The sequence below is a fragment of the Rattus norvegicus genome, chromosome 7 (genome assembly GCF_036323735.1).
Source record: "Rattus norvegicus strain BN/NHsdMcwi chromosome 7, GRCr8, whole genome shotgun sequence".
Taxonomy (NCBI): Eukaryota; Metazoa; Chordata; class Mammalia; order Rodentia; family Muridae; genus Rattus; species Rattus norvegicus.
This window is the reverse complement of record NC_086025.1, coordinates 115,132,124-115,148,091: the sequence shown is the minus strand read 5'-3', so window position 1 is coordinate 115,148,091 and position 15,968 is coordinate 115,132,124. Positions and strand designations below refer to the sequence as shown.

General features: G+C 47.5%; 1 protein-coding gene across 3 annotated transcripts in view; it reads right to left on the bottom strand.

The window, feature by feature from the left end:
- Window positions 1-5,847, bottom strand: part of Zc3h7b (zinc finger CCCH-type containing 7B) — a 48,269-nt gene extending 42,422 nt beyond the window's left edge. For 2 of the 3 annotated variants that reach the window (XM_039079278.2, XM_006242085.5), the window contains exon 1: window positions 5,406-5,847. The gene's annotated coding sequence lies outside the window, so the exon portion shown is untranslated. The remainder of the gene's footprint in view (window positions 1-5,405) is intronic. The other variant, XM_039079280.2, reaches the window with a different exon arrangement.
- Between the last annotated feature and the right edge of the window lie 10,121 nt (window positions 5,848-15,968).

Here is a 15,968-nt window from a genome sequence, read left to right as displayed (position 1 = left end):
AGGAGGTGCTCTAAGAAGCAAACCACCCCCCAAACTCTGACCTTCTAGCTCTCTCACTTAGCTCTCTGGAATAACTGTCAAACACCAGCAAGCCTCAGGACTCATCGGAACATGCTAGCACATGCCTGCAACCCCAGCCCTTGAAAGCCAGGCTCAGAGGGTCACTGACACTAACTTGGTCTCTATAGGCAGGTCCAGGCAGGGCTACTTAGTGATAATAATAGTAATAGTAATCATAACAAAAATAAAATTTAGGGCTGGAGAGATGGCTCAATGGGAAAGAGCACTGACTGCTCTTCCAGAGGTCCTGAGTTCAAATCCCAGCAACCACATGGTGGCTCACAACCATCTGTAATGGGATCTGATGCCCTCTTCTGGTGTGTCTGAAGACAGCTGCAGTGTACTCATATACATGAAATAAATAAATCTTTTAAAAAATAAAAAAATAAAAATAAAATTTAAAATTCAAAAGAGAAGAAAAACAAATGTTCTCAGAGGTCATTTCCAGATATGGAAACTCAAGTGCGGACAATCAAAGGGCCTGCGGCGACAGCGCCAGACTTCAACTGGAACTCATAGCTGTCCCTACACAGTGGCTGTACCAGGTAACTCATTCCTCAGGCTTTACCTGTCCCTGCTTCCATCCATCTCTGTCTCTGCTCGGAATGGCCTCTCTCTGGCCTTTCTTATCCAATCTCTCAAGCATTCACATAGAAATTCTTCTAGGAAGACCTTCCACCTCAGGCAAAATAAGCCTGCCTCCTCCGCACTGGGGGATAATTCAATTTGACAACATAATGGCTGAATGTGTCCTTTTGGCACGTCCACCACGGCTGGAGGCAGAGGCGGGATCAGAGCCAGTTCCTGTCCACAGGAAGCTCAGGTTAATGGTCCCTGTCTGTCTTGTGCCCTAGCTCCAAGCTCTTCCAGGGTGATAATTGAGGCCCCTAAAGCCCCTAAGGAATAGAATTGCTCAGATTTCCACAGTCAGGAATATGGTCCCTCTGCAGCCTTTTTTGTGGGATGTGGGAACTCAGACACCTCAGGAGAACTCTGGTCTTGAGGCACCTGCTAACCTTTCCCCATGTGAACCCGATGGTTATGGCATTTCTTACTTTCCTGGTCTTTGTTTTTGTTTCCATGAGAAGAAGGTTACTACCGTAGGCAGGAGCACATTTGATAAAACAGTCAGAGAGGCCTGGGTTTAAATTCTGTAAGGTGCTCCCGGAGTCCCCTAGTATCTCCTTTAGTAAAATACGGCCACAGGTGCCTACCCTTCACAAACTGCAATCAGATAAAATGTAAGTCACAAAATAATCCCAGCACTTGGGAGGCAGAAGCAGGTGGATCTCTGTGAGTTCGAGGCCAGCCTGGTCTACAGAGTGAGTTCCACGACAACCAGAGCTACACAGAGACACCCCGCCTTGAAAGAAACAAAACAGTAAGTAAGTTTTAAAATATATATTAAAGAAAAACATTTGAAGATAGACAATGTTAGTCTCCGTGCACAGAAATAACAGAGGCTAAACCCAAGCCTTCCTTCTGTGTCCTCCACCATGGCGGAGCGTCATCCTGCTTTCATCCCAGGCCCTACCGCCTGCAGGGAACTTTCCTCCACATTTCCAGGGGCTATCTTGCCTCCTCTTAGTGCACTAACCCCAGAACTCTTTCTCTTCTTTCCAAGCTCTCAGTTTCAGTTTTAAAAGACTAATTGTGTGTGTGCCTATATGCACATGTATGTGGATGGCCACACCTGTGTTCAAGCACACATTCCAGAGGTGTCCTTCCCTACCACTGTCCAACATTTGAGGCAGGGTCTCTTCCTGAACCCGGCACCCACTCAAGGGCTAGGCTCTCCAGCCCGTTTTCTTCCTGAATTCCCCTTTGTATCTCCAGCCAGACTACAAGGAGTCCAGACCCGGACCTGCCTCACGGCAGCTTACCCAAGGAGCTTTTGATTTGCTGGGTTGCACAGGACTCTGGGAAAGGATGAATATTCAGCGACAGGAAACTAGTCATGAGCCCTGTGGACATCTGCAATCCTCTAAGCCTTACACTCTTCATCTAGAAAAGGACTGGACCTACCCCACCACAGGCAAGATGGTGCAGTGGGTAAAAGTGCTTGCCACCAAGTCTGACAACCTGAGTTTGATCCCCTGGACTCATTCGGTAGGAGAGAATGGACTCCGGCAAGTTCTGATTGCCATACACTTGCGATGACACATGTACCCTCCCTCCCTCCCTCAAGTGCATGGGGATAAAATTTTTATTTTTTAAAACTTTATGTGTGTGGCTGTTTTGCTTGTGTACCATGTTGTGCGGCCACAAGAGGTTTCAGATATACTGAAAGTGGAGTTAAGGACTGCTGGGGGGCTGGGGATTTAGCTCAGTGGTAGAGCGCTTACCTAGGAAGCGCAAGGCCCTGGGTTCGGTCCCCAGCTCCGAAAAAAAAAGAACCAAAAAAAAAAAAAAAAAAAAAAAAAAAAAAAAAAAAAGGACTGCTGGGATTCACCAACTGGATGCTGGGAATCAAACCTCAGTACTTTGGAAGAGCAACGGTGCTCTTAAACTCCAAGCCATCTCTCCAGCCCAACACACACACACACACACACACACACACACACACACCCTAACAACAAAGACAAAGTCTACTAGCTAGGAGGGACAGAGGACACAGTGTTATAAATAAGCTTTATAGGCACCAAGCGCCATACATACACACATACTTTCTTCTCTTTTTTCCGGTTTTTTTTTGGGGGGGGGGGTGGAGGATTATTGGTTGTTTTGTTTTGAGACAGTTTCTCTAGGTAGACCTGGCTGTTCTGGAAACTTACTCTGTAGACCAGACTGGTCTTGAACTCAGAGATCTGCCTGTCTCTGTGTCTGCCTCACAAGTGCTAGAATGAAAGGTGTGGACCAAGCCTAGCTAAGACGGTGTTTTTTAGTTATGTATATGTGGTTATGTGCACACCAGAGCGAGTGCAAGTAGAGGCAGAAAGGGTGTCAGACCCTTTGGAGTGAAGCTGATGTTACAGGCAGTAGTGAACGGTATGACACAGATGCTGGGAAATGAACTCAAGTCCTCTGTGAGAGTACTTAACCCCATTACCACCACCACCCTTGTTGTTTTCCTTTAAAACAGGGTTTCAAGTCAGGTATAGCAGGGAGACCTCTGAGTTCGAGGTCAGCCTGGTCTACAAATCAAGTTCCAGAACAGGAAAACCGTATCTTGAAAAACTAAAAAGGAAACGAAACAAACGACGCAGGGTCTCATTATGGTAGCCCAAGCTGGCCTGGAAGTCACAACTCTCTTTCCTCTAACTCCTGAGTGCTGGGAGGTGTGTATCAGACCTACCATGGGTGCAGGTGTGCACACACACACACACACACACACACACACGCACACACACACAATGCTATACAAAGTTTATCATTTCAAGGGTCTCAAACCCACTGATGATTGCACTGTCCCATAAGTAAGACCCAAAAGACAAGCTCATCCCATTGAACACACACAGCCTAACTAAATAAATGCATTAATTAAATATAAATAAATTCAACAAGCCACATTCTGAACTGCCCTACCTAAATTGGTTATAGTTCACACCAGCCATTAAACAGATATCATGGCAACCTCAGAACCATAAAGCCACTCTCTCATCCTCAGATCTCCCTCCTGGAAATGGTACTCTGGAGTCAGATAACTAGTTAGGAGTCCTAGCCCTCTTGTGTAAATTCCCAGCAAGATACCCAACTCTCTAATCTGGAAAACAAGGATGGCTACATGTCTACCTGGCATAACTGCCAGGACTGTCAGAAGAGCCCACATACATCCAGTTTGGAACACACACACACACACACACACACACACACACACACACACACACACACACACACACACTCCCTCCCTCCCCCCCCCCCTTCTAGAACCTGCTTCACCCAGGTTTAGGCCTAGCATCCTGTGTTCCTTGCAGCAGACTTCTACGGGAGAAAGAAGTATGAAGACATCAGGAAGGGTATGGTTGTATCAGCAGTGGCGGAAGTCTAGGTAGTAGAGGGAAAGATTCTGCTGGAATTTCATGTCCAACATAGTTGCTAAACGTACTATAATTATCGCATTTGTGTAAAAATTCAAGGATCTGCATTCTGCTATTTTCATCAAACTGGATGAACTGCAGGCACTCTGGAGAATGCAAAGAAATTGGGGGTTCTGATTCTTGTGCTCAAGCACCTAAGACCTGGCTAACAAGCGAAAATTTAAAAAAAAAACAAACCTAAAAACCGCAATCCCCCATCACTTTGCAGCGGTCCCCCAGTTACCCGACTTGAAGCCCCAGCCTCTCCAGCCTCTCCAGCCCCTAGTTTTCCCCATTAATGTACTGTTGGCAACCCAGCCATACTGTTCTGTCAAGAATGAACTCTTTCTACGCGTTCCCACTCCTCCGGTGTGGGGGGGAGGGAGGCTTTGTCTCTGCAAAGGACCCTCAACCCAGGAACTTCACAAACACCTGAACCTGAGGGTTTCTAAGATAAAAAGAAAAGGAGCTATGGATCACAGAGAGACCCTCTGTCCGCTGAGGGCAGTGCCAGAGGGGTCGGCTCCCCTTCCTCAGGGCCCCCATCCCTGCCAGGGCGCCCCTCAGTCGCCACAATCCCGGCACCCAGCAGTCCCCGTGAATCCCCTGCCAGGTTACTGCCCACCCAGGAGGCCTCTGAGCCCAGTGACGGATGCCACGACCGGAAATGCCCTCTTGCTCAGCCGACCCAGACCGCGCCCCCCTTTCCTGCCGCCCCCTCCCCCAGGGCTGGGCCCGCAGGCCCCGGATCCCCGGACTCGCGTGGCCGCTGTAACCGACTGGGGCGACCCATCAGCCGGCCATTGTCCCCGGCCCTCGCCGCGGCCCCTCCACCTCTAGGCACTGCGGATTCAAAGCGAATACAAAAGGAAAGGGGGACCCTAACTGCAAGCCTCGGACCACCTCCTTGCAGTGGGATCCGGAAAACATCCACGCACCCCTAAAGCTCCAGACCCAAGGGAGACTGCCCCACCACCACGGAAGAAAAATCCCAAGACATCCCCTGGGGGCTGCAGTGGAGACCCAATCTCCCAGGCTGCAGGTGCCCGACCACACAATAACTTTGAAACTTTGGGGCAGGGGCACGGGAATCTGCAGAGATCCCCCCCCAAAAAAAAACAGTTCATAGTAATGGAGGTGCTATTGCTTTATTCTTGCAAAGCCGCTTTTCCAGGTGGCCTGGCCCGGGCTTCCCGCGCATCCTCCGCGCGCGGCCCTGCCCGGCCCTGCCCCGGCGCCCCAACCTCGCGCGCCCCAACCTTGCGCGCCGCCGGGGACGCGGTGGCCCGGCCTCTGCCCCGCGGGGCTCCGCCGCGCCAAAGCACTCACCTCGGCCGGGCTGCGCTCCCCGCGGGCCTGCGCCGAGCCCGATAAATGGTATGCTATGACTAGAGGTATGATTACGTTATTATTATTAGTAATAATAAGAGTAAATGCTATTTAATTACGGGCGGCCGCATCCTGCTCCCGGCGCCGCCGCCCGGGCAGCTCGGTCCATGTGGCTCCGGAGCGCTTTACTTTCATTTCCAGCCCCTCGGCCGGCCGCTCGCGGCAGCACCCGCTGGAGGCTCCGTCTCCCTGCAGCTCTCCCTCCTCGGGTCCTAGAGAGCGCAGCTCCTCCTCGCCTTAGTCGCGCCCGGGGTGGGCGGCGCGGGCTGCGCACCTGGGGGGGTGGAGGGGGAAGTCGGGAAGCCCCCCTTCCCAGTGGACGGTTCATGCCTGGAATTCACCTTGATTTTCTTTTAAAACTGCCCTTCCTTTTCTGGGATTTCCTTCTGGCAGTTCTGCATTTCCAGGCGGACGCTGGACCGACCTCTGCTTTTTTTTTTTTTTTTTTTTTTTTTTTTTTCCAGCCCCCAAATCGAGCGTAAAGCCACACTTGGCTTTCCAGGTGTTTTGATAAAGGAAGACATTTCCAAGCAACTGGTCCTGTTGTCTCCTTTTCTTTGATAAGGACCTCAATCAAGATCTCCTTTGGCTGGGGTTTCATGTACAGAAAGTTAAAAGGGGGAAAAAAAATCAGTGACACTTGTTTAAGAAAGCCTGGCTGATTTTATTCAAGGAAGGGCCATCATGGTGGGTTGAGGGACCACTGCAGTGGGGTTTGCTGTGGTTCTGAGACACTGGGTTCAACACTGAATTCAGCATGAACCGGGAATTTATAGGGTAAGGAGCAAGGCAAGGTCAGCAGACAGAAAACTTAAAGTAAAATGTGATGCCTGCTAGCCCCACCCAGCAGGGTTCTTAAGTGTTTTTAACGTCAGGTATTTAATTTATGTTTTTAATGTCTGTCAGGTTTTTATTTTATGTGTACCAGTGTTTTGCCAGTGCTTTGGCTGCAGCCATGCACAGGTATCATATGTGTCCCTAGTGCCTTGCAAAGGCCAGAGGAGTGGGTCGGAGTTTCTGAAACTGGAGTCACAGAAGGTTATGAGTGCTGTGTGGGTTCTGGGAATGTAACTTGGGTCCTCTGGAAGAGTAGTCTGTGCTTATAACGGTTGAGTCATCTCTTGAGGATAGGTCAGTTACTGGAACATCACCTGGGGGCCTAATGGAGGATGGAGATCCTGAGTAGATATTGATGGTGTTCCCAGATGGGAGGTAGGGGATTCTAGTTAAGCCAACTTAGCAGGATGCTTCCTAAGAGTTGGGTAATTAGGCCAGGCTTGGAGAAGCACACCATCAACCCCAGCACTTGGGAGGCAGAGACAGGCCTGGCCTACAGAGCCAGAGCAGTCAACTAGGTAGAGAGACACTATCGAAAACAAACAAACAAACAAACAAACAAACAAAAGTTAATAAATTGAAATAAAAGTTCTTAAGTGAAATGAAATTCAAACAATCCAGGGATAAATATGCAAACCCAAAAGTTCAGGCCTATTTGGAAAGTTCAGAAGAGCCTAAGTAGAATTCTATCCTAGGAAGCCACTTTGTTGGGGATCTTTAAGGATTTAAGGTTGCTAACAGGACCAAGATAAAAGAGAGGCTGCGGGGCTGGGGATTTAGCTCAGTGGTAGAGCGCTTACCTAGGAAGCGCAAGGCCCTGGGTTCGGTCCCCAGCTCCGAAAAAAAGAACCAAAAAAAAAAAAAAAAAAAAAAAAGAGAGGCTGCACAAACAGATCATGTGTAAGTGTCCACGGTGCAGCCTCGGAACTGCTAATAGACGGGCCGGCTTCGAATCCAGATCTTCTGACTCCACATGGTGTTTATCCGACAGGTGTTTAAGCGCCTGCCCTATTGATTCCTGAAGCACCCGATCCCAGGATACAGTTTCTCTTTCCTCCTCCCCATCTTATGCACATGCATGTGTATGTATATTTAATTTATTGCAGATCAGCTGCTGCGAGCCTGGCAGACTTCATCTTTACAAATGTTATCTCAACAGACACTTGTGCCAGACATACCCTTGGGAGCTGCGGCTTCCCTACGCTGCGTCAGGTGCTCAGGAGGGACAAGAGTCTAGGGCTGTGTTTACTTATTCAGTTCACAAAAGAGTCTTGGAACATGGGTCTTAGCACGCCCATTTCATAGGAGGGTAACTAAAACTCAGAGATTAAACCGTCCAAAAGGGAAGGTCTGACTCCAGAGTCTGTGTGTTCTGCTGGCCTCTGGAAGTTTCTAGTAACTACTTTCAGGGCACAAATGCTCATTCATACCCCTCTCTCTCTCTCTCTCTCTCTCTCTCTCTCTCTCTCTCTCTCTCTCCCCCCACCCCGCCCCCAGCACCCACCTATGTTGTTGTTGGAGACAGGGTTTCTCCGTGTAGCCCTGGCTGTCCTGGAACTTGCTCTTGAGCTCACTGAGATCCGGTTGCCTCTGCCTCCTAAAGAATTAAAGGGGCGTTACCCTGCCCTGCCTGCTCCCCCACTTTCAAAAGTCCTTGGGCTCTTCCCAGTGCGACCACCTCTTCCCTCCTCACTACCTTGTGAGGTAGCAAAATGCCCCGGATGAGGGGGAGGGGGCAATCTAGTTCCTACAGAACTGGAGTGCAGTTGCTGTCATAGGTCACTGGTGTTTCTGTGAAAACCAACATCAGGTACTTGGGACTCAAGATTGTGGGCTCGAGGAAGAGGCAGTCTGAGCATGGTGGCGACTTTAGTGTCCGTGTGTGGGAGTTGGGGGTTTCTGGGTGATGTGGTGAGAGTCACTTGGCTCACATTAGGAATACTTAAGGTTTCTTGTTCTGCCATTGTTCACTAGCTGACGCACGCACACCAATGCACACAGAGCGATCAGGCAGGACCAGTTACCTTGTCTCCAAAATCAAGATTAAAAAAAAAAAAAAAAATCAGTCCCCAGCTCCGAAAAAAAAGAACCAAAAAAAAAAAAAAAAAAAAAAAAAAACCAAGCTGAGTAAGTGCTGAGTGAGTTAGGCAGTGCGGTACAGCCGTTAGGTCTGGAGGCAAGAAGCAAGAGAGTCAGACATTTAAGGCCAGCCTCAACTAGCCCAAATTCTAGCCCACAACAAAGACTGAACAATGGCAGCTCCCAAACTTCCTGTGCAATTTACGTTGACGTGTTCCTGACGGCCTACTACATCAGGCACCGCTGCTAATAGCACTCATTTCAGGGATAAGGCTACAGAGGCCAGTGGATTACTACATCCTGCCTCAGATGAATTAGCTGGCAAGAGGCCTGAAGAGTCTGCCATCCCAAGCTGCTGGTGAAATACCAGATATCCCTCAAAGAGGAGTGTCTGTCAGTGAAGGAGGATTTGGCTGGATGCTAGCTTCTAAAGTTTCCAATAGGACATCAGTTTTTTGTTTGTTGTTTTTTTTTTTTTTTTTTAAACTGGGCTGTCAGAGACACCCCAACCAGAGGTGGGGTTCTGTGAAGATACGTACCAAGAATCTCACGCCAATAGATTTGTATTGGTTTTAGAGGAGTCCTGACGTTCCTCCTGTGGGCCTGCACATCCTCACATCAAAGCTGAGAGAGCGGGGTTGGGGATTTAGCTCAGTGGTAGAGTGCTTGCCTAGGAAGCACAAGGCCCTGGGTTCGGTCCCCAGCTCAAAAAAAAAAAAACAAAAAAAAACAAAGCTGAGAGAGCATTGACAACCACTGTGTATTTATCCTGAGCAAAGATAAGTCCGTATTTGTTTGTTTCTTTGTTTGTTTACTTAATGTCCATTGGTGTCTTGCCTACATGTATGTCTGTCCGTATGAGGGTGTCAGATCTTCTGGAACTGTCTGTGTGTGTGAGGGTGTCAGATCCCCTAGAACTGGAATTATAGACAGTTGTGAGCTGTCATGTGAGTGCTGGGAATTGAACCCAGATCCTTTGGAAGAACAGTCTATGCTCTTAACCCCTGAGCCATCTTTCCAGTCTTAATTTATTAAGTCTCTACCATATTAAAAGTTCTTTGGGGCTGGAGAGATGGCTCAGTGGTTAAGAGCACTGACTGCACTTCCTAGAGGTCCTGAGTTCAAATCCCAGCAACCACGTGGTGGCTCACAACCATCTGTAATGAGATCTGATGCCCTCTTCTTGTGTGCCTGAAGACAGCGACAGTGTACTCGCATAAAGTAAATAAAATCTTAAAAAAAAAAAAAAAAGCTCTTTGATATAGGGATTGTTTCTTACCTACTGACAGGGTCCAAAGATTGCCAAAGAAGGACACCCCACACTTAAGTCGTATGCAAAAGCAAAGAGCTTTTATTTGACTGGATTTCGTGGATGCAAGGATCTCCCCCTTTGGGAATAGAGACACCTAGTGGGCTCATAGGCCCAGCTTTTGTTGTCATTAGGAGAATTCCAGGGATGATTGTGTGCCCCTTTACCTTGGTTCCTTAGCTCTATCTCTAAGGGTCTAATTCTACAGTTGGTTAGGACTCTGGAGACCTCCTGGGGGTTTGCTTATTCATTCTGGCTACCTATTCTTACTTCAGGCCAGATGTCAAGGTATCCTCGGATTGGTTGCCCATGGCTGTGGTTGGCTGACCACTGGTTCCTGGATGGGAGTTCTCATTTCTGGGAAACAGAAACTTAAAGCCTAGTTTCCCTAACTGTCAGCTTGCAGCCTGTCATAGAGTCAGTCTGGCTCTGGCTAACTCAGTCCTCTCACTACTTTCTGGTGAGGAGCAAACATAAGCAGTTAGTGATTGGGTCAAGGTCACACATGTAAGCAAGAGTCAGGTACAGTTCACTTACAGACTTGCTACCTGTCCTGTAAGCCATGAGCACTGTACAGTGATGGGGCTCACCTACTCCTGGATCTGTCACTTATTACTCCCGAGGGCTTGTCACGTGAGTCAATAGAGATGGGAATTCAAGGCTTGCCCTTGAGAAGTTGACAAGGATACATTCATGAATGTATCCTTTCAGTGAGCACCTTCTGTGCCAGGCTTAGACACTGTTATCTCCGGAGAGAGCCCCAGCACATGGCAACCTTAGTTGGCAATCTTCACTGAAGTCCTGTTCACATTCATTTACACATTCAACAAGCTGCCATGCCCCAAGTCCCCACAGCTCTAGCACAGTCCCAGGTCTGTGACCTCCGACAGAAAGTCTTAACTTGATGACACTTAGGGAAGGTTCCAAGATGTATTCATAAGTTTAGCCTTGAGTTCCTTCTTCCTCATCTGTAAATTGGGTGTGTGCTGGGCTGTATGTGTCCCTACTCTATTCATATATTGAGATCTTTGGGCAACAGTCAGGCCATGTGGGTGAAGTTGTCATGAATAGGATCAATGGCCTTATAAGAGGAAACACTAGAGAAGATTGCAGGGGAGGGAGCATCGAGGAGTGCTTTTCTGTCAACAAGAAAGAAGGCTATTTGTGCTGATCCTGGATTTTCAACATTCCAGATCTGAATAAATGTTTTATGTCACCGAAGTCCCCCAGCCTGTGGTACTTGTTAATACAACCTGAGTTAGCATTGGGGGAGATCCTAAGATAAGATAATACGTAGTCATTCATTGCTTAGCAGTGGCGACACACATTGGGAAATATGTTGCTAGGTAATCTTTATCATCTTGCAAACATTATAGAAGGTACTTGCACAAACCTAGAAGATAGAGCCCACAGCATACCTAGCTACATGGCACATTCTGTCGTGTAAGTTGTTCGTTGCTATTGGAAACCTCATTACGGTGATTGTTCTCACCCTGTGATGATTTTTTTTTTCTCGGAGCTGGGGACCGAACCCAGGGCCTTGCGGTTGCTAGGCAAGCGCTCTACCACTGAGCCAAATCCCCAACCCGATGATTAATTTTTTTAAGACAGGGTCACACTATAGAACATTGGCTATCCTCGAACTTACAGAGGTTCACCTGTCTCCGCCCCTACGTGCAGAGATTAAATGTATTTATCACCACACTTGGCATGATGGTCACTTTAAAAAAAAAATATTGGGGTTGGGGATTTAGCTCAGTGGTAGAGCGCTTGCCTAGCAAGCGCAAGGCCCTGGGTTCGGTCCCCAGCTCCGAAAAAAAGAAAAGAAAAGAAAAGAAAAATTTATTAAGTATACAGTGTTCTGCCTGCAGGCCAGAAGAGGGCATCAGATCCCGTTACACATGGTTGTGAGCCACCATGTGGTTGCTGGGAATTGAACTCAGGACCTCTGGAAAAGCAGACAGTGCTCTTAACCTCTGAGCCATCTCTCCAGCCCCTTGATGATTATTTTTTTTTAAAACATTTATTTATTATGTATATATCATACAGCTTTCTGCCTGCATGTATGCCTGCAGGCCAGAAGAGGGCACCAGACCTAATTATAGGTGGTTATGAGCCACCATGTGGTTGCTGGGAACTGAACTCAGGACCTCTGGAAGAGCAGACAGTGCTCTTAACCTCTGAGCCATCTCTCCAGCCCTTGATGATTATTTTTATTATTTACATATTTTATTGTGGTTTGGGGGATTCAAAACAGTAGGCATACAGTGCTGCTGAACTAAATTCTCGGTCCCTGTGGTGGAGAATTTTATGTATAATATGGATGGGTTGTAGAGTGCCCAGACATTGACAAACAAACATTGTTAAACAATGTTCTGGGCAATTCGATGAGGATATTTTCTAGATGAGTTTAGCATTTAAATGGACAGGCTATGTAAAACAGATTGCCCTCTCTAAGGGGGAGGGGTCTCAGCCAATCAGTGGGAGATCTAACCAGTACACAAAGGCAGAGAGGAAGGCCTCCTCTGTTTTCAAGCTGGAACATTGGATTTTCCTCCTTTGGTCTCCAGTTGAAACATTACTTTTTCCCGGAGCCCACCCACCAGACTGAAATGAAGCCCTCAACTTTCTTGAGTCTCCAATTCGGTAAATGCAAATCTTGGGACTTGTCACAGGGTTGGGTACAGAACTTAATGCAAAGGCCCTGCTCGAAAAGCCCTGGGCTTGATTCCCATCTGAGCATGGAGAGTGGAGTGGGGATTGTCAGTCCCCATCCATATTCATGGGCATCAGTTCCTAATGAACAAACCCATCCATCCATTCATTCAACTAGTTCTGTTTCGCTGGAGGATGTTGGTTTGGGGCCCTGGGACAAGGGACTGAGACCCATTATTTTACCTATCAAAGCAGATGTGGCCTCCAGGTTCTCCCAGCATCCCTAAGTCCCTACCTGGCATATCTTGTCCTCAACCTTGAACTTTTTAGCCCAGGGGTTGGACTCCCCTTCCCCCAGAGGCTCCTCCCTATATAATCCATTTTGTTCGATCTCTCTCTCTCTCTCTCTCTCTCTCTCTCTCTCTCTCTCTCTCTCTCCCTCCTCCCTCTCCCCTCCCTCTCCCCTCTCCCTCCTCTCCCTCTCCCTCTACCTCTCCCTCTTCATACCTCCTTCTCTTCTCTCTCTGCACACACACCCTTTCTTCCCAATAAACCTGTCTTTACTATAACCTGATCTGGCTTGAATCGGCTCATCTGGTGAAGGAATAACCTATGAGAGAACACTGTTGCGGGGTCACCACAAGGATAAGTAAAGCATCGATGTCTGTGTAATCACTCATTAAAAAATAAAACAGTGGAGTCAGGCATCGTGTCTTTAGCCCCAGCACGAGGCAGGCAGATCACTGTGAGTTCCAGTTCAGGCAGAGTTACACAGTAAGTGTGGTTTGAAAGAGGTATCCCTCAGAGTCTTGGGTATTTGAATATTTGGTCTTCTGCTGGTGGTGGTGCTGTGCCCTGTGGGGAGGTTTAGAAGTCATGGTCTGTTGTTGTAGAGAACCCGCCATATTGTTTCTTGAAGCAATGTGGAAGACGTTGGAACATTGGACTGGAAAAGTAGTTGAATGCTCTAAGCAGAGCTTAATGGGGTGGCATCGTGAGAACCCGGGAGATTAGCACTGAGAGCAATGTGGACTGTGGAGGAAAGGCTCAAGAGATTTCAGAGACGAACAGTATTAGCTATCGATGGTGCTAGGGGCCATTCTTGTGATATTATGGCTGCTCTTTGCCTTTGACCTGAGAATTTGCTTAAAAAGGGATGGACTAATTCTTTGGGCGGAGACCATTTCAAGAAGACTTCATATTGAATCAGTAACATGCTTTGTTGGGACTATGTAGCTTTGGCTGGCCTGGAACTCACTGTGTGGAGAAGGCTATTCTTGAGCCTTCTGACTCTGCCTCCCGGGCACCAGGATTAAAGACTGACAAGAGTCACTATGCCTGGCACAGGGTCCTTATTAATTAGTGACTGTCATACAGGTCAGCAATGAAAAAGAACAAGCTCAGCAGAAAAAGTACAAAATACACACTTGGAAAAAGAGCACCACTAAGTTAAACGTTGCAGGCAAGGCTGGTGCTGAAAGGCATGCTGCCCTCCGGGGCCCCTGACCCTCCTACGCATCCTAGTTTCTGGAAGGAAAAGACCTACTGGGTTCTCTGTTCCTAGAAAGCAACTGCAAACGAAAGCTGCAACTCCTGCAGTTCCAGGGGCTATCCCAAGCTGATGGCCGATTTTGGCAATGTCGGTCATATGGCGCTGGCTTTGGACCCATGAAGGATGCAAGACTGAAGGTGTTATAGATCTTCCTCTGTGGTTTCAGAGAGCCACTGAGGCCAGGCAGCATATGACAGAGGAGTTCCTGCATGAAGGCTCTGAGAGGCAGGAAGACCTGAAAGGCCATTGGATGAAACTGTGAAAGGGAAGTCAGGGTGCACTGGAGCCCCCAAGATGTTGCAGTTGCTAGAGCCATGGCATAACTGTCAAGAAGAGATACACGCGGGGGCTGGAGAGATGGCTCAGTGGTTAAGAGCACCGACTGCTCTTCCTGAGGTCCTGAGTTCAAATCCCAGCAACCACATGGTGGCTTACAACCATCTGTAATGAGATCTGATGCCCTCTTCTGGTGCATCTGAAGGCAGTTACAGTGTACTCATATACAATAAAATAAAATCTTAAAAAATAAATTTATAAAAAAAAAAAAAGAAGAGATACACGCAGGAAATAGAACCAGCGGGGGCAGGGGGAGGGGAGGAGAGAGAAAGGGAGGGAAGGGAGAGGTGGGGGAGGAGAGAGAGAGGGAAAGGGGAGAGGGAGAGAGAGAAGGAGAGGGAGAGGGAGAGAAAAGGGAGAGGGGAGAGAGAGAGAGATGGAGAGATATATTGCGAGTAACAAAGCTGAACAGCAGAGCCATGTAAGGTTTTTGGAATGGAGGTGTCCATTTATCAGGAGTGGGGAGATGACTCAGCAGTTAAGAGCACTGGTTGCGGGTTGGGGATTTAGCTCAGTGGTAGAGCACTTGCCTAGTAAACGCAAGGCCCTGGGTTCGGTCCCCAGGTCCGGAAAAAAAAAAAAAAGAAAGAAAGAAAGAAAGAAAAAAAGAGCACTGGTTGCTCTTACAGAGGACTCCGTTCAATTCCCGGCACCCATATAGTGGCTCAGACCCATCACTGATTCCAGTTCCAGGGGATCTGAAACCCTGTTCTGACCCTGTTGGCACCAGGCATGCACATGATACACACACAAACGTTTAAGCAGAATATTCTTACACATAAAATAGAAATAAATAAATGACAGATAAAAAAATTGTTTTTGAAAAAAAAAAAAAGCTTCAGACAGCTATAAGATTCCAAGTTTGCCCTGCTGGTTTTTATTCTTGCTTTGTTTCGAGGCTACACAGAGAAACCCTGTCTCGAAAAATAACAAAAACAAAAAATAGCAAACAAAGAAAGTAATATATATCCAGTACTATTCCATACTGGAAGCACGTGATCTGCATTTTATTCTGTTTTGCTTTGTTTTTCTTTTTATAAAAAAGATTTATTTATTTACTTTCCATGAATACACTGTAGCTGTCTACAGACAAGTCTAAAAGAGGGCATCAGATCCCATTACAGACGGTTGTGAGCCACCATGTGGTTGCTGGGATTTGAACTCAGGACCTCTGGAAGAGCAGCCAGTGCTCTTAACCCCTGAGCCATCTCTCCAGCCCAATTTAAAATTTTTTTTGAAGAGACTAAATATAATGCTCAGCATTTAAGATGCTCACAACCATCTGTAATGGGATCTGATGCCCTTTTCTGGTGTGTCTGAAGACAGCTACAGTGTACTTATATATAATAAATAAATAAACCTTAAAAAAAATAAAGGCGTTAATCACGGTTTCAGTTCTCAATGTATTACTATGAAAATATTCATCCCAGGAGTTGGGATGCAAACTGTGCATCAAAAACGCTTCATGCATACTGGAGAGAGCTCTGACATTAACAGCACACACTGCTTCTGGAGAGAACCGGATACACTTATAACTAACATTTCCTTTATATAACGGGCGGTGGCGGTGGTGGTGGTGGTGCACACTTTCAAACCCAGCACTCACAGGCAAATGCAGGCAGATATCCAAGTTCTAGGACAGTGTGGTCTACAGAGCAAGTTCCAGAACAGCCAGGGCTACATGGGGAAACCCTGTTTGTATGTTGATCAGGGGCTGGGGAAAAGAAAGTATATA